Source organism: Sturnus vulgaris, chromosome 1 (genome assembly GCF_052056855.1).
Source record: "Sturnus vulgaris isolate bStuVul1 chromosome 1, bStuVul1.hap1, whole genome shotgun sequence".
NCBI classification, from domain to species: Eukaryota; Metazoa; Chordata; class Aves; order Passeriformes; family Sturnidae; genus Sturnus; species Sturnus vulgaris.
The window spans coordinates 87,023,444-87,045,230 of record NC_142243.1 but is presented as its reverse complement, the minus strand read 5'-3'; the positions used below and the strand labels follow the sequence as shown (position 1 = coordinate 87,045,230).

General features: G+C 40.1%; 1 long non-coding RNA gene across 1 annotated transcript; it reads right to left on the bottom strand.

Moving 5' to 3' along the window:
- Window positions 1-12,655: 12,655 nt before the first annotated feature.
- On the bottom strand, window positions 12,656-21,373 carry LOC148225341 (uncharacterized). Its single transcript, XR_015805941.1, has 3 exons — window positions 21,211-21,373; window positions 20,392-21,064; window positions 12,656-13,893 (listed from the first exon to the last, which is right to left on the bottom strand). It is a non-coding gene; the product is annotated as an uncharacterized LOC148225341 (long non-coding RNA).
- Window positions 21,374-21,787: the final 414 nt, after the last annotated feature.

The following is a 21,787-nucleotide window of genomic DNA, read 5'->3' as shown; positions in this document are numbered from 1 at the left end:
GCTCATCATGCTTTCTCAGGATCAGCACCATTCATTGTCATGCTTGCAATACTTAGGGTACCTTGCCCAAACAGCCTTCCTTCTAGCCCTCTCATCCTCCTTCCAAACTGCCCCAATCTCTTCAATGTTAATTTGTTGTGGCACCTTTGGGGATGGATAGTAGGAGCAGGAATGGAGATCAGGGAGACTGATCATTCCAATTCACTGAAGTGAAAAAGTTCTGCTGTGCTACAGGTACAAACAGGTTTTGGACTAGCAATTTAAGTAATTAAATTGAACTTCTTATCTCCCTGAAAACAATACCTAAAGAGTTTCCTTATGAAAAATCTAATAATGGTTTTACAACTTTCCTTCTGGCAGCTGCTCACTGTGTGCCAGTAAATTCCTCCTCTTGCAATGCATTGCAAGGCAGAATTTGCCAGCTGCGCTGGAATGATGTACAGTGGTGTTCCATGGAAATGAAGAGTGCACTGTTTTTTGGCAGTGCTGTGGACAGCTGAGAAGTGCATTCAGCACTGATGTGGTGGCTCTGGAAAGGGTCTACATTTGGACAACACCCTCAGGCACACAGTGTGATTCTTGGGATGTCTTGTGCAGGGCCAGGAGCTGGATTTAATTATCCTGGTGGGTTCCTTCTGACTCAGCATATTCTAATCAATGATTCTATGATACATCTGGATCCAAGGTTCTCATTTTACCTGATGTAGAATGCCTATGGAACGCCTCTGTGGACCTGTCAAGTGTTAAGTCTAATTACACTGAGATGAACTGCAATTAGGAAGTGGGGAGCAGGTACCAAATCCTGCCTGGTTTGGGCAAATCCATTAATCACTACAGAAGGCAGAATCTCAAGTTACTTCTTTGCCCTTCTCCTTTGCAGACATCTTCTAAAATAGACTAAGGTATTCCTAAGGTATTCCTCTATTGATACGAGCAATTTTGAATTCATTTAGGTGTGTGCTCAAGACTTACTAAAATTTTTGAATGACTGTTTGTCCGGTCCTTTTCACTAAAGCTTCTATGACAGATGATGGGGAATACCCAGTGGACAATGATAACCCTTGTTGTTTTGGTTGTTTTATCATATAATGTGATGTTAATTTTGTAATAGGAATGTCCAAGAAATGTCAAGGCAGTATCTTCACTGTCCAGTGTAAAACACTTCATTCATAAAGTTATGGCTTTTCTCTCTGATGGGTGATACAAAATTTTTGTTTCGCATCTGTATCTGTTTTATCAGTTAGACGCTGCTCCTGGACTTCTAAATTGTTTCATACTTCACAGGAAGGAGATGTGCATTAAAGGCCCATTTCAACAGTAATAAAAATAGAATCTAATATGGAACAACATATTACAAGTGAAGACATCTGTTCACATTATTATGAGAGTCTCAGTCCAATTACATTCACTATAAATTATGGAAGAACAATTGAGATAAAAATGTGCATATTATTGTTTCAGAGCTTCAGGCTGAGTTGAAGATGAGGGCTCCATGCATCCTGAATTCTGAAAGCATTCCCTGAGATCCCACAATCCAGAATCACTGCAATAACATAAGAAATTATATTCAAAAGAAGGTTAAACACAACTTGGAAAATATATTTAAACATTGGTTGGCACAAAAAAAAAAAAAACAACCAGGTTTTAAAAGTCTAGGATTTAAACAGTGTCTCTAAAAACAAGAAACTGTGTTGTGTCATGTCATACTGTCCTAGACAGATACTCTTCCCATAGAATATTTACCTTCTTTTAAAATTGGTAGTTAATTTATATAGAAATCAGGAATATTCAATGTAATTCCATTCTTTGATGCAGCCATATCACTGGTGAATTTAACCTACTATTTTAAAAAAATTATTTCTAAATATCAAGATGAGAAAGGATTCTACTTTTTCTGCAGGCATCAGCAGGATCATAGGACTATAGCACTTTATAGGTTTGAAGGGACCCATAAGGATCATCTTGCCCAAACTCTACCTCTAGACAGAACCAACTTAGCTCACATTATTCAGGGCATTGACCAGTTAGTTACATTTTAAATAATTCTGAAGCTTGACATTTAACGAAGTCTCTCAGCAATCTCATTAATTTTATTTTTCCCCCTAACAATTAATTAGAATTTCACACTTTGTAATGTCTGTCCATTTCCTCTCACCCTATCATTTTTTATCCCTAAAAAACATCTGTCTCTATTTTTCCTAAACCTTCTCCTTTAGTAGTCGAAGAAAGCAACAAGATCCTTCTCTTATCCTTCCCATAAATAGTAATGGAGTTGCAAAACTGGGCGCAGTTGTCTTGATACAATTTCAGCAGTGTTGAGTAGAGAGGGGAAAACACTTCTCTACCTGCTGGCTTTACTCTTGCTTATGCAGTTTCAATATTCTTTGTGCTTTATCACAGGGCTGCACAACTCATCATGTTGTATTCCTGAAAATCCCCAAGTCCTTTCTAACAGCAAAAGACATCGATGAAGGGGAACTGTTTAAGGCTGACATCATCCCAGCATTATTTCTTTAAAAAATAATTAATAAACAGGAAGAGTATGAGATGGGTCCACTGTTAAACACATTCAGCAATTTATCAAAACAGATTGCTGTTGATTTCCTTCATGTTATTGCCACAACTTCAGTGTGTCACAATCTATTAATACTAATAACCTGTAATTGTTCAAGCACAAGAATGTGAAATGTAGTCTGTATCTACTCTGCAAATGAAAACTACATTTGCTGGCTGCCTTCAGTGACTCTCTCTGGTCAGCCACTGGAAGCTGTCAGGCTGCTCTAGTATTCTGCTGTGTGAGCACCATCTCTTCACCCTTCCTGATGTGAGTGTAGGTTACTTGTCCGTGTGCTGCAATTAGACACAGGAAGTTCATGGACAAAAATTCCTGCTGGCTTTCCTAACTTCTGATGGGATTCCATATCTCACATACTGTTTGCTATTGTGATAGGAAGGCACAAGCGGGAAAGAAAATACGCGTGTTCCGCATCTTGACACAAACCTGGAAAACACTTGAAATCTCTAACAATTGGCAACAAAATGGGAATAACAGTGATTGGACAGCAAGTCAGGACATAGGTGAGAAACAGTGGTTCATGCTTTGGAGGTTATATATATACACATATATTTAGTATATAACCTCCGTATAGAGAGTATCTGGATTTCAATAGCTTGTCAGATTCTTCTTTCTCATTTCAGCACACTGAGTCTGAACCTTTTGGTTTCCAGAAACACTACAAGGGTCCCAGATTTCTGCAAAGAATGAAAGTTACACACAGGACGATGAACTTGTGTGTGTCAGGGTAGGTTAACAGCTTGGAATGATTATGTCCTTAATTTAGTAGTGCAAGTACAGAAAATTACTTGCTTTTCATCCAGAAAATGAAAACTAAACTGGGTAAAGCATATCCACCACAGAACCATCTACTTGGGTATCACCCAAGTTTTCTTCTCCCTTCCATAGATTTGCTGATGGAGAGCTAATACTTAGACAAAAAAATAGGTATTTTCAGACCACTATAGGTATCCAGAATTATTTTATAAACATATCCATGGAATACAGTTGTTTACTGTAATTGTTATTGTCATGGATGGCATGTACAGGTCTTACATTTTATCTTGCCAAGCTCTTCTACTTCTTCCTTTCTAACACAGAAAACCAAGCAATTTTAGTCCACCTTTCTATTGCTTTGATCTATTGCAGTAATCACTGCTTTTCTTTTACAATGGATAAATAATGGTTATTTTTCCTTTTATTCATGGCCTAATTTATTTTCCCAGTCCCTCTCTGCATGTCATTCTTTCTAAAGTGCTCATATCCTTCCTTTTAGAACTCATTCACCACCCCCTGGATGCAGATCTAGTCTGGTTTTCTTTGCATGCCCTGGTCTCTGAGCTCCTGTTACGAGAAATTTCTTTTAGTGATGGGGTACCACATTGGTCAGAACCTTGGGGCAGATCTGTTGTAATTTTTTTAAAATAAACCCTACCAAAAATATCCAAAGATCTTTCTAAATCTAGAGTTAGATCTCATGAGAACACAAACTGGGTTTTATTTTGCTAATAATAAAAATTCATGAGATAATTCATAGATAATTCAGAACAGCCATAAGCAACTGTTGTAAACAACTTTATCTGTGGTGATTGTCCAGGCAAAGTTATGTCGGATATTACAGTTATAGCAGATACCTCACTGGAAATGTGTGCAAAGACTAGTGCAGTACTTACTGCTCCTTTCTTCAGGAAAACAACCAAGAAAAAAAAAAGAAAACCAAACCAAAACCTACCCAAAACAAAATAAACCCATATCCATCTTCAAAAAGTATTTTTCTGATTCTAAGCAAAAATAGTCCAAAGCCCTGAGAAAGAGAAATTACTCTGCACAAGATTCAGATACATTTTGTAATGCATGAAATGAACTGCATGCATACCCAGATTGTCCTTTTGGAGAAGATACGACAACAATATCTAGATTTTTTGTGTGACCTTGGTTTTTGACTATCATCTTATAAAAACAAGTTCAAGGATGTCCTGGTAGGAACTGGAGATTGTTCCTTCCCTAGGGAAGAACTGGGTGTGCTTATGGTGTGGCATTCAGGAGAAATAAAGGACAGCATGGAGGCAGAAGTCTACAGCCAAAGAGAAATCTGAACATCTTTGTGCTTTTCTTAATAGATCTGAGGGAACCTTCTCCTGACTTGCATGCACGGCATAGTCTGAGGTTTTCTTTCACATTTGCTATAAAAAGTGGCTGACTTCTCATGTGCATTTAAACATTTATTTTGCTGCTTCTCTCTATACATCAGCCATTGTTTGTCAGAAATGACGACTTCACTGAGGTAAATGTGCTACCCATTGTTCAAATACACTAAATATGCGCTAAATAGATTTGCATCTATCAGCAACATTTTCACCCATTTCCATGGTGTTTCAGGAACTTCTTTTCTACCTGAATCCAAATATTTGATCCAGTATGTGTCAAATTAGGGAAGTAGAATAATCCAAAATATTCTCTGGGAACATCTGTCCTATCAAGTAATTTAAGGGTTTTCCCCATGCCAGTTCCTTGGTTGTTCAAAGTACACACACACATGTAGTTTTATTTGTTCCTGAGCACCATCTCAGAGTAAGCCCAATTAGTTTTCTCTGCAAAAAATGCAAATGCAGTTCCTATCACTACTTGAAACAGGAAATATGGGTAAGTGCACAGCAGAACTGGGTCTTTCTCCCAGACTCAACCATCTTGACACGAGGACCTATGGCACAGAGTGCATGGGCACACATTATACCAATGCTACAGAAACACCCCTCCTGGTGGGCTGTGACAGAGTCCTTCACAGTGTCCCAAAATCTTTCAATGAAAAACCCTCAACACCTAATAGCTGTGTCCTGGGGCCATGGGCTTGCCCTGAGGCTCGAGCCTCCTTTGCTCAACAAAGCCTGTGTGGTTCAAGCAGCCATTCCTCTTGCTCTCAGCTGCATGGAGCCAGCCTCGCTCAGTTCCACTTCCCCAAGCCAGGCTGGGCAGCAAGGGGAAATGAATGGGCATTAGAAGCACGCGTGAAGGACAATGTCATGGGTTTAAGCAGTAAACACTAAGCCATTTAAACATTACAGCTACTGGGAGGCTGCTATAAGGACTCCCCAGAGCCTTCTCTTCTCCAGGATGAACAGCCCCAGCTCTCTCTGCCTTCCCTCATGCTGAAGATGCTTCATCATCTCTGTGACCTCGTGCTGGACTTTCTCCAAAAAGTTCACATCTTTTTTTGTCCTCAGGAGCCTGGAGCTGAACATAGCAGTGTAGATATGTCTCACCAGTGCCAAGCAGAGGTGAAAGGTCATCTCTCAACTGCTGCTCCTAAAGCAGTCCAAGATACTTTTGGACTTGGCAGGCCCCAGCTCCTCACTTCTCTCCCAGCTCCCCTAGATTTGAGCTCTCCTAAAAGTTTTTCAAGTTTTCACATTGTTTAATGCTTTGAAAGCAGAAATTTATCCATTCACAGCAATGTTCCTTCTGCAGATTGCTTTAGTCACTGAAAATTCCTTACAAGTTCCAGTTACCATGAGGAGGAGTATTTTTCGTAAAAGGGCTGTAAACAGCATATAATGTGAACATTTTCACAGCAACACATCCCACCTCCCAAGACAGCATTTTAGCTGGCAGCTAAATGCTGTTACTTCTACATTTTTAGTCCTAAAGATGGCAGGGCATAAATCTGTGTATTATTAATTGTTGTGGCATATAAAGCAGTCAACATAACAATTTGTCAAAAGCAGTCTCATAAAGTATGCAGAATATGCATATAGCATGTGGACTATTAATAAGGAAGTCCCCTGCTGGTGAACAGGATCTTTCTTAATATCATTATTACTGTGATAATAAAATTACCTTGATCAATGCTCTATTTTACTGGTGTGTTCTCTTGAGCACTCTTAATGGTACAATCAAATGTGTGCAGGTCAGCTGGTGATTTTTTTAATATAACTTTTCTTGCAATGAGGAGTAGAATCATAGCAAATTTTTGGAGATTAATTGCTATCCTCATTGGAAAAAAAAAAAAAGTAGAATGAATGCAAGAATAGGCTGGTTTACACAGAGACATATTGACCTGCAAAAGTTTTTGTGCACATTCTGTTCTTGAGTTACAGAAACAAATTTAAGCGTATATTAGTGCATAAGAGGCAAAAACAAAGTAAAGTGAAAACTGGGGAGAATCAAAAAGTGCCAGAAGCAAAAACCACTTACTGATTATTTCATTCTTTTCTTGCTCTGCCTAAGTGCTGCAGTCCGTTTAAGCTCGTTAGAGTTTCACCTGAACAATGAGTACTTAAAAAAAAGTAAACTCAAATGGCTTTGTCCTTTCAGATACATCTGCCCTACTGCCAAGAAATACTGACATATCCCTGTTAGCTGTAAACAAGACAAACTCGCCAGCCACATAACCAGAGTCAGATAACTGGATCAATTGGTACCAGAGAAGTCCTGGTGCTTCTGCAGGGACCTGATTCAAGGACTTGCTGCAGGTACCAGATTCAGCATGTTTATGTTTATGTTTATTCTGAATGCAGAGAAGAACTGGGAGGAGACGCAATTTTCTATTCGGTTATAATATAAGATTATTTGGACATATTAAGCACAGTTCTGACTCAATGCATCCTCATATTTAAAAAAAGGTCATATTTTTAAGTCTTTTTCTGGGATTAAAATCCTGCATTGCACTTTGTTCAGACAGACAAATATTTTCAGGACAGACAAACCTCTGTGTTGTGCTTCCTCATGGGGGCTCAACTCTGTTTGTGAGGTTTTTTCTATATTCTATCTACTGCTCCTTTAAAGCCTTCATGGTCATTATTTTATTTCTTCCAGTTGTCATAAGTGGTCTCTTAAGTTCTTTTTTTCAGGCTAAGGGATAGTGTGGATTCATTTTGACATTTACTACTGTTGGTAAAGCCTTCAAGTTTCATTTTTAACTTGATCACTAAATGGGGGCTTGATCTGACTGACAGATCTGTTTAAGAGAATGGCTGTAGTAGATTGCAGTCCTTTCTGCTGTCGAGCTTAGTGAGACTCTTCCACAAAGAAAAAAACCTTTGAAGCGGCTAATATAAAACAAAAAAAAAGTAACTTTTTTTTCCAGATGTATTATGCTCCTGTGTAAATGTACTAGGATCCTTCTGTGAAAATAAACCAAGAAAAAAATCCTGGAAAGCTTTTGAAGGTCTTACACAGTTTCAGCCTTAGGTGAAGTATTATAGGTATGCTATAAATCCAATCACACAGGTTATAATGAAGATATTGGTTCATCCACAAAAATACAGAGTGTGATACTGTGTCCTTTTCTGATTTTGATCTAGTACACTGATGCACTTCATTTCATGCAGATTGATCAAAATCAATGTCTACCTCACAGATTCTTCATTTAATTCTGTTGTTCCAGAATACCTGCCCTCAACTGAATCACTATGCAAGATAATATACGAAAAAGAAATAAATGGACTGTGATCCAGATATTGCTTCAAGTGGCAAAATCTATGTTATTCCCTTTGTCTGAAGAAACTCACTATGTATTGGGTGATTACCTTTTTCCTTCTGCTTTAGTTGGCCGCTTAATTGAGGTCCTGTTTTACAATACTGAATAATGCATATCGATTCATAGCTTTCAAAAAAACTGCAAGAGTAAGATTGGCATCTGGTGGACTTGACAGATGCACGAGGAGCTCACAATGCTTTTCTGTCAGGCAATTCAGTCCCCAGAAAAGGAGACTGCATGACTAATGAGTTTTGCACCTCCTCTTCATGTGCTCATCTGCTTCCCCATTGATGTAATTTATGAGGCACTTCTGTGAGTCACAGTTAGCACACTGAAGTGGCAGCACTTGGTGGCAGCCATTATAACAACCATAAAGCAAATAAAACAGGATTCAGGAAAGTGGGAAATGAAGTCTTGGCAGCAAAGAACACCTGTGTTCTGTTTATGCCATCGCTAAATATTTGCAATTCATTATAGAGTCACAATCAGAGTTTGATAATGTATTTACATTCACAACTGCTTTTACAAACCAGAATTCTTGCATAATTGCTGGACTTCTGAAGAGCAGGTTTTGTTCATCTCTGCTAAATGAAAACTTTCATACCAGTTTGCTATGATGAAGTGAGTAGTTTATATGACATCACTTTAATAAAACTTTTGACACTCACACGACCATCTGCTAAAGAGAACAGGGATATTCCTGCACTGTCACAGGGAGACACTTCTGCAGTCCCTACAGACACATCTAGCCAAGCAGCAGATGGGGCTCAAAATAAACTTAATGTGTTTGAAATGCAGTTGTGTCACGAAGACACACTTGGAGCCGAGGACAGAAAGTCTTTGGTAACCCTCAGAAAACTGCTGCAGTCTACAGGGGTCAATAGGGAGCAATTTACTTGGTTCTTTGGAAGTGTATCAGTACAGGTACAGTACATCACAGTTTTTTCTGTGCAGTCCACTGGTGTTTGAGAAGAACAGAAACACTGTGTTTCATAAGAATAAAGTAAAGCAGAGAAGACTGTGTTCAGTCAGGAACACAGATTTGATGTAGATTGAGACAAACAGGGATGTTATTGTACATAGGATTTATTCTGACAGAATATAAAAGTAGGATTGTCCAAGGTCTTTTAGGTACAAGCCAATGGGACAAATCATGAATTTCTATTAGCATCCCAAAAACTGTATTGCTAGAAGTCCAGAAAGCTGAGCAATGTTTGCATGCATGTTATGAAAGAGGGCATAATAAAGTGAATGTGTTCAGCAAGTCATTAGATATTTTTATAAAAGCAGACTTTTGCTGACTGTGACAAATGTCTAGCACTCCAATGCTGAACTAATCATTAGGGAGAACAGAGACAGGAAGTTCAATAAGAAGGGCAAAATACTGAATCAGCATTGAAACTGACTTCATGAATAGCAGTCCTGCTGAGGAGAACTCGGAGAGAACAGGGAATGCAGGCTGACTACAAGCTGACAGTGTGGTACTACTGTAAATAGGGCAGGTTATGGACTGTGCCATGTTAGGATCATGGCAAGCAGACTGAGAGAAGTTCTTAGCTTCCTTCTCTCAGTATTATTGATGAATCCCCATGTATGTGCAGATAGCAGTCCTTAAGTTAAATAGAACCACGGAGAAACTGGAGAGGGTCCAGCAGATAAAAGCTAAGATGGTTTGGGACACAGAACCTATGTAAGGAGCTGGACTTTGGTCTTGTGAAGAGGTGATCAGAGGAGTTGGGTTTTCAGAGGGGTGATCAACCTAAGTCTGTGCAAATGGCAGCTAAAAGCTGATGGAGTCACCCATCTTTGCAGAAGCTCGAGATGGACTTGAGTGGCAGTTTGGGAGGCTTAAGATGGATGTTAGGAAAATATACATTCACCAGGAAGGTTGTGCAGCACTGAAACAGGCTATTCATGGGGCAGCCAGAATCTATGATTTTGAAGGTTTCCAAGACTTCTTAAACATAAGCATGATTTACCTAATCTGCTGCAGCAACAGCCCTATTTCAACCAGAAGGTTGGAGTAGAGACCCCAAGAATTCCCTGCCAAACAACATTTTTTTACAGTTCTAGGATGGTCTCAGGGTTTAAAACCAGCTAGCAATAAAGTACTACAGCCACTTGTTCACTTCCCCAGCAAGATCAGAGAGAACTGGAAGGGCAAAAGTGAGAAAACTCATGAGGTAAAGACTGTTTAAAAGGTAAAACAAAAGCCACAGACACACACAAGAAAAGCAAAACAAGGAATTAATTCATCCCCTCCTGTGGCCAGCCAGGTGTTCAGCCATCCCCACAAAAGCAAGGGATGCTTATACAGTGATTTGGGAAGACAAATGCCATCACTCCAAATATCTCTCTATTCTTTCTTCTTCCCCCAGATTTATATATACTGAGCATGATGTCACATGGTCTGCAATATCTCTTCCATCAGCTGTGGTCAGCTGTCCTGGTTATGTCTCCCTCCATCTTCCCACACACCCGCACCCATCTCACCATCGTGCCAGTATAAGAAAAGGCCTTGTCTCTGTGTGAGCCCTGCTCAGCAATAACAAAAACATCTCCATATCATCAACCTTGTGTTCAGCACAAATCCAAAACACGGGCCCATACCAGACACTGTGAAGAAAATCAACTCAACCCCAGCCCAAACCAGCACAGATGGTTTTCTTATCCAACCTGCCCCACACAATCTAGTTGTAAGCAGTCTGAAAGCAGATGGGAAGACTGAGGCCATTATCAGCAACACACAAGCTAAAAGGCTGCCTTAAAACTGAAGTCAAGGATTCATAGAGATTGCTTGCAAAGGCATCTAGAGAGAGAGAGAGAGAGAATGGAAAACAAATTAAAACTCTGAGAAAAGGTAATCTGAGACAAACCGAACTCAAGCTAAAAAGATGTGATGAGAGGTAAGAGTACTCTAAGCACTTTTTGTTAAAGTTAAGAAAGTTTTTTTGCAGCATTGAAATAAAAAGTTACATTTCTAATACCATTTGCACAGAGGTGTCACTCCTTTATGAAAATAAACATTGGCCCTTAAAGAAGAAACGAAGGTCTTGCAGACCAGAAGTAGCTTGCTTCCTCTTCTGCACAGACCTATGAAGCCCCAAATCTTTCCATGCCTATGAAAGTCTGGAGAAGAAAGATGAGATGAAAGACTCAATTTATTGGAGAGACCCACTTCAACAGACAGAAGCTCAAGAGGGCACAGCACCCTGATACCCTTACAGGCTGTGGTGAAGCACTTTCTACTTGCTGAAGGTAATGAATTAAAAGTAGAGGAAAGGCACAGAATTTAGCAATTTTCTAAAGATTAATCTCAAGGTGTTTAAAAAGTCAGTGTAGCCATTGATTCAAAAGCAGTTCTATTTGAAAGCTGTTTCAGTAGATTGTACCCAGGTTATGTGTGCAGAAACTAACATTTCTTGAAGGTTAGTGCTAAAAGTGCATGGTCATGATGATAAAGACATTTATCAGAAGATAGATTGGAAGATGAGAGGACTGGAGCACTCTGCTACGAGGACAGGCTAAGAGAGCTGGGATTGTTCAGTCTGTAGAAGAGAAGGCTCCAGGGAGACCTTAGAGCAGCTTTTCAGTACTTACAGGGGACCTGTAAGGCAAGACAGATATTTTACAAGCACATGCAGCAATAGGAAAAGGGTCAATGACTTTAAACTAGAAGAGGGGAGATTTAGACTAGCTGTAAGGGTGACATTCTTTACAATCAGGATAGTGAGGCAATGGAACAGAGAGATGGCAGATACTCCATCCCTGAAAACAGCCAAGGCCAGGCTGGATGGAGCTTTGAGAAAGCTGTTGTAGTGGAAGGTATCCCTGCTCATTGCAGGAGTGTTGAACTAGATGGGCTCAAGAGGTCCCTTCACAACCTAAACCATTCTGTGATGCTGCTCTATGAAATAGTACACAGCATTATTTCAGAGGTGAGCCACACACTTCTGACAGTAGCACAGCTATTCACAGACATAAATCAACCAAGACCTTGTGTCTAGGTACTGAAAGAAATCTATCTACAATTACCCAAGACAAGTCTGCACACTGCAATCTCTGTGGTTCAGAGGTTGAGTTTGCTGCATTTGTATGGTGTTCTATTAACTGAAACTGCTGATTTATGGATTAAATTTAAATTTTAACCTGAATTTAATTATTGTGCTTATTAATGCATTGCCAGTTTAGTTAAATCATAGTAACTTAGCTTAGTGTATTCTCAGTTAAGTAAATATTGATCTGTGCAATACAAGCAAGTTGTATGGAATGAACATTGAGACCTTAGGTAACCTTAGACAAGAAATTTACAACTCAGCTGTCTCTAGGCAGGTTCATTTCCTCTCAGCAGCAATTCAAAAAAGAATTAATCCACTGCAGAATTAGCTTTCTCCAGAAATGCAAATCTGCTTCAGCAGAGCAACATTATTTAAGCACTTTTATTGCTCAAGCAATTGGGGGTGACGTCTTCTTGGAAGAGCATATAGAATTTTGTAGAGTGTGAAAGTTACAGCAATGTGCAACCACAGTACAGAGATGGAGATAGATGCAAGAAGACAGGAACCTGAACTGTATGGAAAGAAGCCAATTTTATTCTTCATTGTAATTTCAGATATAACCTTCTCAGCCACTGCCTTTGTTCCACATCTGTTATTAAAAACTTGAAGTTACTTATAATCTTTGTATTTACATTTTCTTCATACTTCTGGATCATTACATTCTCTTGAAACACAAGGTTAAAGATACAGGGTCTCATAGTCCAATTACACCCTATTGCAAACAATCTTATGGCATAATATTTTGAAACCTTAATTTAAAAAAAAAGAATTGTTTTCTTGCCTTCCAGTGTAGAAGCAGATAAATAGTAAAGACAAGGACATTTCTGAAGTAGCAGCAGAACAGCATCTTCCACATCTACATATATATATATATATATATATATATATCAGAAAACAACACAGACATATATAGATTTGATCTATTTGCCTCCTTCAATACTGAAAAGCATTTGCAGTTAGAAGCTGAATTATCTTGGGGTGAGCAGGGGGAGGAGGCAATAGGGAAAGAGGAGATGGAAGAGAAATTATTACAGCAGCATGTTGTTACATTTTTCTAGTTGTTAGACAAGAATTACTTAAATTTTACAGGCCACGGAGTGATTCTCTAGTCTGCTATTTAAAACACAACTGTAACATTTGAGTTCCTCACAACATTGAATATTTTCACACATTCCATCTTCCCAAAGAGAGCACAAGTGACACCAGCCTGATTTCAGAACACAAAAGCATGGGTAAATTCTCCAAAGTAGTTGAGTAAGTCAAGTAAAACTATCTAATTTCCAGAGTAGAGCTGAGGAGCATGTTTCGAGCTGCATGAGTTCCCTCTGGAGAACATGAGGAGAGTAAAGGTGCATCCAAATGTGACTCTAAAGAGTCAGCTCAGACAAATGACCTGTTGTGAATATTTTCTTCAAGCTAACGTGACCCCTTCTCTCTGCTGGTTACACAAGGAGCCTGATGTGATTGGCTTGGATGTAAGTATGTAAATCATAAACTTTTTCTTTTAGTCAAATGAATGTTACCTGGAATAGCTACAGTCTGCCTAAAGTAAGCTGATGGAGAATATTCAGTACACATATGCCTCTTAAGTCTGAGTCTTCTCTGGAGGCTTCCAGGGCAGATCTTCACCTGCTGAAAAGTGTTCCATCATTCTTCTGTAACAGTGGGTAGAAAATTTCCCTCAAAATTCAGCACTCAGGCTCATTCTTTCTGCTGCCGTATGGTGCAAGAATGGGGACTGTATCTTCTTGCTTCCTCAAAAAGTTTCCTAGTCATTAGGCCACGGGCTTTTTGGGACATAGCAGCTGGGAGATGGGGACAAAGAGAAAAGGTTTGGATTAGAAGTGCCACATCCTCTCTTTACCTTTTAGCACCATGAGCTGCTTGAAATGGAATTGCAGACTGCCTGGAAGGCAGCCAGAAGGGAGAACGCCGACACATGCTCTCACTTGCTCTGGATGCTGCCTCTAGCACGCAGGGGCCCCTGTGACCCACGGCTGTTCCCCAGCTGCTGCACACAGAACCCCACAAACACACGTGGAACAGAGAGCCCCACAACCAGGAAAAGAGAAATGGAATTTCGGGGGAAGACAGGATGGACTGCACTGGTGAAGTACCAGTCACAGCTTTCTCACAAAACCTTTGTTTGCTATCTCAGGTCTCTTGGAAAAAAAAGTAATTAAAATGCTAGCTGCTGCATCTGTAGGCTGCCAGGAACAGAACTGGATGTGGCTGCTGTGCACGAGGCATGATTGCACCAGCCCCAGTCCCTTCATAAAAAAGCCTGCCTGCTCCAATGGGGAGGAGTGTTTGGAGTGTCACATGCTTTGTTTTCACAATCAGGAATTAATTATATTTAAGGTTCATGAATCTGGTCTTGTGGTTTTATAAAGCTATGCAGCATGGGGTTAGGTTTTTTGTTCAAGTGGTTTTACAAAATGCGAAGATAAGACTTGTGTAACAAGCCAGGAAATTTCAATAGCAAATCTATTTGCTGTAACTTTCTCTCTTCTTTTCACAGTTTCAAAAGATTTTCTTGCAAAATTTATTCATGGTCAGTCCCACATCTTGGGATCCAAATTAAATTCTTCCTGTTTTATTCATTTAGTGAAGAACATAAATGTGTGAAAAGCCCCTAAAAACAGGTTAATAACATAGAAAATGAATGCAGTAATCCACAAATATCTCAATGTAGAGAATATTATGCAGTTAGCATATAGCAACTAAATTAGAAGCAGGTAAGCAACAAAAATAATTTCCAAACTTCACAAACTCATTTTAATGGAAAAGTACAATTGCAAGAGTGTCCAAATTTGAAACATGCTCTGCAGTATCCTCAGCATATTCTGTTTACTAACCATGCATTCTGACAAGTATTCAGAGCCTTCTTACTGAAGGAGAGAACAAACCATCAGGATTAGACCCTGTGTTATCTGGAATAACCTTCTGCCTCAGTAAAACATTCAGTTATTCAAGGATTTGCATGCATTTTTGGAAACTGTAGACTGACTTCCCTGTTATTTAACCAAGGATTCAAGACTGGCCACAAGTAGCAGTGAGGCATTAATGCATGAACTTAGTCTTTGTAATATGAAACATCAAAGGGAAAGATAATTAAGAAAAAAATTTTATTGAATTAAATACAATTGATTTGCCTAACCTGACTTCTGGCACTTGGAAGGTGGCTCCTTCTCCACTTGCAGGACAGTTTTAGAACAGGATTGGTGACTTGTTAGCAGGAGAGAAGCAGAATGTTGCACTTATGGAAGCATCCAAGTTGTCCATGCATAAACCGCATATTATTGACAGGAGGCAATGGCAGGGGACAGTAGTGGTAGGTTTCCATTTGTGGTGGACAGAAGCCCCCATCTGCCTCCTTGGCTTGATCTCTAGATCAATTCATGGCTTGCCAGGGGCTCAGATCCAAGATGTAGCAGAGGAACTACCAAGGAACTTGGGCTATCTCTCCCTGCTGCTCATCCACATGGGCGCCAATAACACTGCCAGAGGAGATCAGTGGGGTCAAGAGTGCCTACAAGCATCTGAGAGCAAGGAACAGGAATTACAGGCTGGCCAGCCTGCAAAAATCCTGGACCAAGGCTCCTTGGAGCACATTGCTGGGCCCATGCAGAAGAAAGTAATTAGGAAGAATCATCATGGGTTTACCAAGCATCAGTCACACCTGAGCAATCTGATTGCTCTCTATGATAAAATGACTGGACTTGTGAACAAAGGGAGAGCAGTGGATGATTTTGGCCTTGTCTTTAGCACTTTTCAGCCCTTTTTAAAACACTCTTCCTTCTCTTGACTTAAAAAATAAAAATTCCAGCCAATAAAGTTCTGTAGTATCTCTACCAGTTAATACATGGGCCCTTAGCAGCTTCTGACCACAGTGATTTGGCACAGAAGAACTCACACAAATAGTTATGTGAGTCAACTTATGGCTTTGTCATGCTGCAGATATAGGGAAGCTATTCTCATATTTATTTCATGAAAAAAACCCAATACGGATTTCCATTGTATTGACAGATTTTTCTCCCACATATAAGCAGTGGTGCATACCCAGATCTCTTGGTGGAGGTCTGCAGTCCAGCTGAATGGATATGGGCTGGCAGAGCACCTGGGGTAATGTCACAAATGAAGAGAGGAAAAACAACTAAAGTGTCAACAACAGGACATGAAACTGAAGATATCAGAGCAGTACTCATAGAAGAAACTTTCTGAGCTTCTGTTCACCCTGACAATAACCAGTCACATTTCTGGAATCGCCAGCAACATTGTACCTGCAGGTTTAAAGCATTTGTCTGGAGACTGCACTCTTTCCTTGCTCTTTGGCTGACAGCAGGTTCACCTTCCCTTTGTCTTTCCTGCACTTTTCCCATCTGGGCAAGTAAAGGCATTGCAGGGAGATCTTGAGAACCTTCTCTGTCCCATGCCATCAACGCTTACCGTTCTTGGCATTCACCATTGCTTTTAAGGTCTTCCCTTTCTAGGCAAACTTATCCAAAGCCTTCTGCTGCAGATCTCTATAGATGATGCAACATGCTCATCCCTGAAGAGCACCAAAGCCACTCCACTATGCCCACAGGCACAGTCACATGGGCCTGAACAGACCATTCCTGTTTCTGTGAAATAGTTTCTTCCAGAAACAGCCCCCAACATCAGGGTGGTTTTTTGACAGCAATGAGACACTGGATGTAGGAATAGGGCACAGGTACTTGCTTTCTGCGTGGCAAGATCTATGCTGTCATCAGCATATGGAGCAAAAGCTCCCCAGCTGTTCAGCTCCTGAAAACAACAGGAAGAACACAATCATAGAACAGCCCTCTCCCCATGCTAGCAGCCCATCCATACCTTTCCCTTTTAACTCTACCACCTCTGCACATGTTGATGCTGACCTATTTCTCTATCATCTTTCTGTGATGATGTTCTCCATCACTACTTCCATCCATTTTTGAAGAAGAGCAAAGTGTCCTTTGCAACACATCGTAAGTCGAATTTCTGCCCTTAGAAACACCCTCCACAAACCTAAGAAAAATGATAAATTCTTCTCGGAATCTAAGCACACCAGACAGTCATTTCTCACAAAGACACACAAGAGTGTCATTAAACCAGGATCAAGAATGGCTTCAAAGAAGTAGAAATGAAAGACCTGAGAAGGAGATGTTATTGGTAGGAAGGAAAACTACCACTTGCTGGACCTGGGTGCTGAAATCTGTTCTGATCGAAAAGGGAACTGTTCCTGCCTGTGATGTGGTCATCCTCAGCTCCTGAGTCACCTATTGTGGAGAAGCCTTGTCCTTGCTGCTCCCTCACACTTATTGCTCCCTGTGGCACAAGGCCATCCTCCTGCCACAGGCACGAAGCTTCATAACTGTGACAGGAGTTCAGGTAGTGCCTTTGTGTTGCTTTTGCCTAGTCACTTTTTCCCTTGGCACCATGCCAGTGTAACTGTAGCCCTGTAATGTGATATTGTCACTGCTAGTGAAGTGCCATAAGCCTGGTATTGAGTCTGCAAGGGCTCAGGACTGAGGATTGTCTGCTCTTAGTCTCTTGTGACCTGCCAGCAGCTTTATTTCATGTGGTTTGGATGTGGCAGCAACTTTTCTAACTGCTGTATCTATACCAGATCTGTTTTGTGTGATGGAAGCATTGTTTGCTATAGGTGACAGTAACAAGCAGTTGTTCCAGGTAGACCGAGAATTTTACAACTCAAATAAAATGTTATTGAGTAAATAAATACATGTCTGCAATGACAACCACAAGATGTGGCAGACAGGATTACAGCTACAGAATGAGAAGAGATGGGGCACAGGATTGGCACTGGAGACCCCATGCTATAAAAAGATCAGTCATGATCAATTAATCTGCAGACCTGGACAAAACTGGGGTTAGGGCCCGGAAGCAGAGCAAAGAAATAGTATATAACATACATAATTAAATATACAAATTTAATATAAATGGTGCTATGTAACCTGGAGCTGCAGACCAAGGACAAAAGAGAAAAGTGTACAGGCATGTTAGCAAACACACAATTTGTGTGTGCACAGTATTATACATATCATACTGTCAAAATGAACATCATATTTCTCCTGGTAAAGGATTCCACGTGTTGTCCACTTGCCTTAATATTCCCTCCCCTGCTACCACCAGCATGAAACTGCTGACCTTCAAACACAGAAGAATGATAGAAGAGTGAGGATAACACTAAGAAAACGTCAGAAACTAAAAGCTGTGTGCTTTACAATTACAGTTGTATTACTGCTATTACTATGGCTTTTTATCTGTACATAAATATTCTACCTGCAGGTTTTTGTCTGTAATAATTACATTTAGGCCAATAATGATTTCTGAATTAGACTTAAGATTTTACCTTTGCTAACAATAACTTCTTGGCCTTTATACACAAGGTGTGCTTCTTCTTTGCACATAGACTTGAATGCAGCATCACATGAATGGGTTTGAATCTGTCTGTATTGAGAGCCTCCACTGATAGATTTGATCTGGGATCTTTACCCAGTTTCCAGTAGAATCATTGGTATTTGTCCATGTGTTGCTTGTTACATGTTTATATTTTTGCTTGTGTATTTGCCTGTCTGTACATAATATTCCTTGCTTGGATTGTTTGACTGTTTCTATACACATTTAATTAAAATGCTTACGATTATAATCCACATTTGGCTTCTATCACAAAGCAGAGACATGCTCCCAACAAATTATTATTTACAACAAAACTGATGAGTGTCACAAAGGTGAGCTAAGAATTCATAAAGTTATAAATATTTAGTAGTAGAATAAGTTACTGTGTTCCATTCAGTAGTTTCTACAGCTACAGCCTATGGTGTCCCCTTTGCATGCTGACTTACATAGTGAAAGTGTAATTAAATAGGTGACCATTGCAGCCACAGTGCTGTTTAAGCCTCTTTGTGTTCAAGTAAAAGTAAGAATGAGTTATTCAATTAGAAGAAGGGAATCAAATCAAATCATTTCCACCTGTATTCTGATTTACAGGGTTAGTTGCACTGCATTTGTGTCAAGCATGAACATATCACCTTCTCTTCTTGTTTCAAAAGTGGTGCTGGTCTGGGAAAAACCAGATGATCTTCTGAGAAGGTCAAAGTACAGGAAGGAAGAAGTGGTATTAATAAAGCTAGCAAGGCAAGGAGTTATGTACTCAAGTGTTGTCCAGTTATCCCTCCTGGAGCCTAGACTCCAATTTTAGACTCTCAAAAGTTCCATTTTGCTTGATGCCTAAGCCCTAAAAAATCTGGCTAGAAGTGCCAGTGTTTGTATGCTAACAATCCACATTCTTTAAAGTCCTGTACAGGATGGTCTAACCTAGTACCCAGACAGCAGCTAAGGAGAAAAGAGAACACAGTGAGTAGAGAAAGCAGTGCTGTCATCTTTTATAAAAGAGCCCTGAGGTTGACATCAGAGACAATGCTGCAGAGACGGTGTTTCCCTGCCTGTGGATCCTGCCTCAGGATCTAAGGCTCTTTTTGAACACTCCCTCCACGAAACTACATTGCAGTTTCCCAAGTGGCACCTCACAGGCTAATTTGAACTGCAAGAAACCAACAAGTATCCTGCTGATAGCAGGAGTCTTTCTTGCACCAAACTTCATAGGATATGATAAATGTGTGTGAATGAGAGAAGGGCCAGAGATCACTTTTAGGCTTTTGCAGTAAGACTAGAGTAAGTAGAACTGGAGTACCACTGCTCAATCCTGCTCCCTCAATCCAATCCTTTGCATGTGCATATTAACCTTCCTTTAATTTGTCAGACCTTACCCCCACAAATAAAAGGGTGGAACATTCTTGATACCAGGAAGTCTGAGATTAAAAGCCCTCAGCATCCCAATCTGTCCTACTTTGTATGGAATAATTACTGATTATTGAATCAGAGATTTATGGCAACTATAGCTCAAGTTTTAGAACACTTGCCTAGAAGCTGCTGCCTACCCAATATTTCCATGATATATTCAATAAACAAGGACTGTAACCCTTTCTAATTAAAGTAATGAAAAGCAATGCAAAACCCTATGAGAAGGAAAGGTGATATTAATTTTAAACAAAACTTATTCTACACCCATTCTATCATTCTTCTTCATATAAACCTGGTACACTGGTACTATGGGATGGATCACTTCTGCTTAACATGAAGAATGAGATGTGCCAGCTGCTGAATCCTTGCTGTGTATTCTGAAATCTCTTTGGTGGTAGCTGTTTTGGGCCAATTATTTTGAACCTCTCAAGAGTCCCCAGTTACTGAAACATAATCTTTTACCTCAGGAATTCACTTACAACAGCCTCCAAAAATGCTAGACAAGGCGGCTGCCCATTTTCTATTATTTCCTCATTTTGGGTGTCTTGTGGCTGCAGTCTGTCTTCTTGTTGGAATTCCAGGATGAGAGGGGCACAGCTCACATGTTATAACCGTGCAGCCATTCTCTTGTCAGAGTGCTGGTCTTCTTCTGCTGAGGCAGTTGTCCTGCTGCCTAGCTGCAAGCAGCACCTTCTTGGTTGCTACTGATTTTATTTCTGTCACATACATCATTGGCCATGGATGCTGGCCATTCTTCCAACCTGTGCTCTGGTCTGTCTCAGGGTGCTTTCATGTAAATCAGTTTCTGTTCATGCTGTCATCTCAGTCTGTGTATTTCTGCTCTTTAACTGTGGGTTAGATGCTTTCCTCCAGTCCGAGTGAAGGCATGACAGACTTTGAGAGCAAGCCTTAAAGCTTGTGCCATGCCTCAACCTTTCTTATGAGCTGGAGAGGCTCTCAAGGTGCTGGACTTTCTTCTCTCTTCTCTGTAGGCATCAGAATATATGGAGGCAATGAGTATATTCCTATTAAGCCTTCCAGAGGCACTAATTTAAACAAGAATGGTGGTCTATATGTGCAGATATACTCCTCCCAGCTGTGGAACCAGACCAGAGATGTCAAGTGTAGAAATCCTCCTTCTGGAAGAGCTCCCTATGGAAAGAGGAATCAAATCTCAAATAAAATGTAAATAGTTTGCCACCATCTTCCCCTTTTTGCTCAGCTTCCTAAGCCTTACTGAAATACAAGAAATAAACACAGAACTAAGTCATAGAGTTAAAGAATTTATAAAAACTCACAGACAAAATTCTTGTTCTTCAAAATTCATTTCAAAATCTCAGCTATGGAGAGACAGTCCTTTATCTCAAGTCTTTGAGAGACCATTGAAAGACAATACAGTTTGTAGATGTGAGGTTCAGAATTCTTAAAGCAAATCTCTCCTGAAATACTTCATTTGTAAGGCTTGATAGACACACAGAGCTATAGAATTGCATGTGCAAAAATAACAGTAGATCCTGCTGGAACTATCCACTATGCTTATCTCCATGGCAGCCAAGCAATTAAGAATAAGCAAACATCTACTGCTGCATACTTCTTTCCCTCAGCCCTCCTCCTGATTTTTCTGTTGTTTGCCAGCATTATGTATGTTTGGATCAGAAATGTCAAGGTTAAAAATGTCATGTTACTGAACAGGGCAAAACATTTTATACCTAGCTTTTCAAGTTCTGCTCCTGCTGAAGGTATTCAGCCTGATCCTGTCCCACCTGAAACAAGGAGGGACTAAGGAATGAGTGCTGTAATGGCTGGGTATCAGCTATCAGCTCTTCCCAGAAGCATCTCTGCCAAGTCTTCCATTTTACATTGGCAACTCATAGG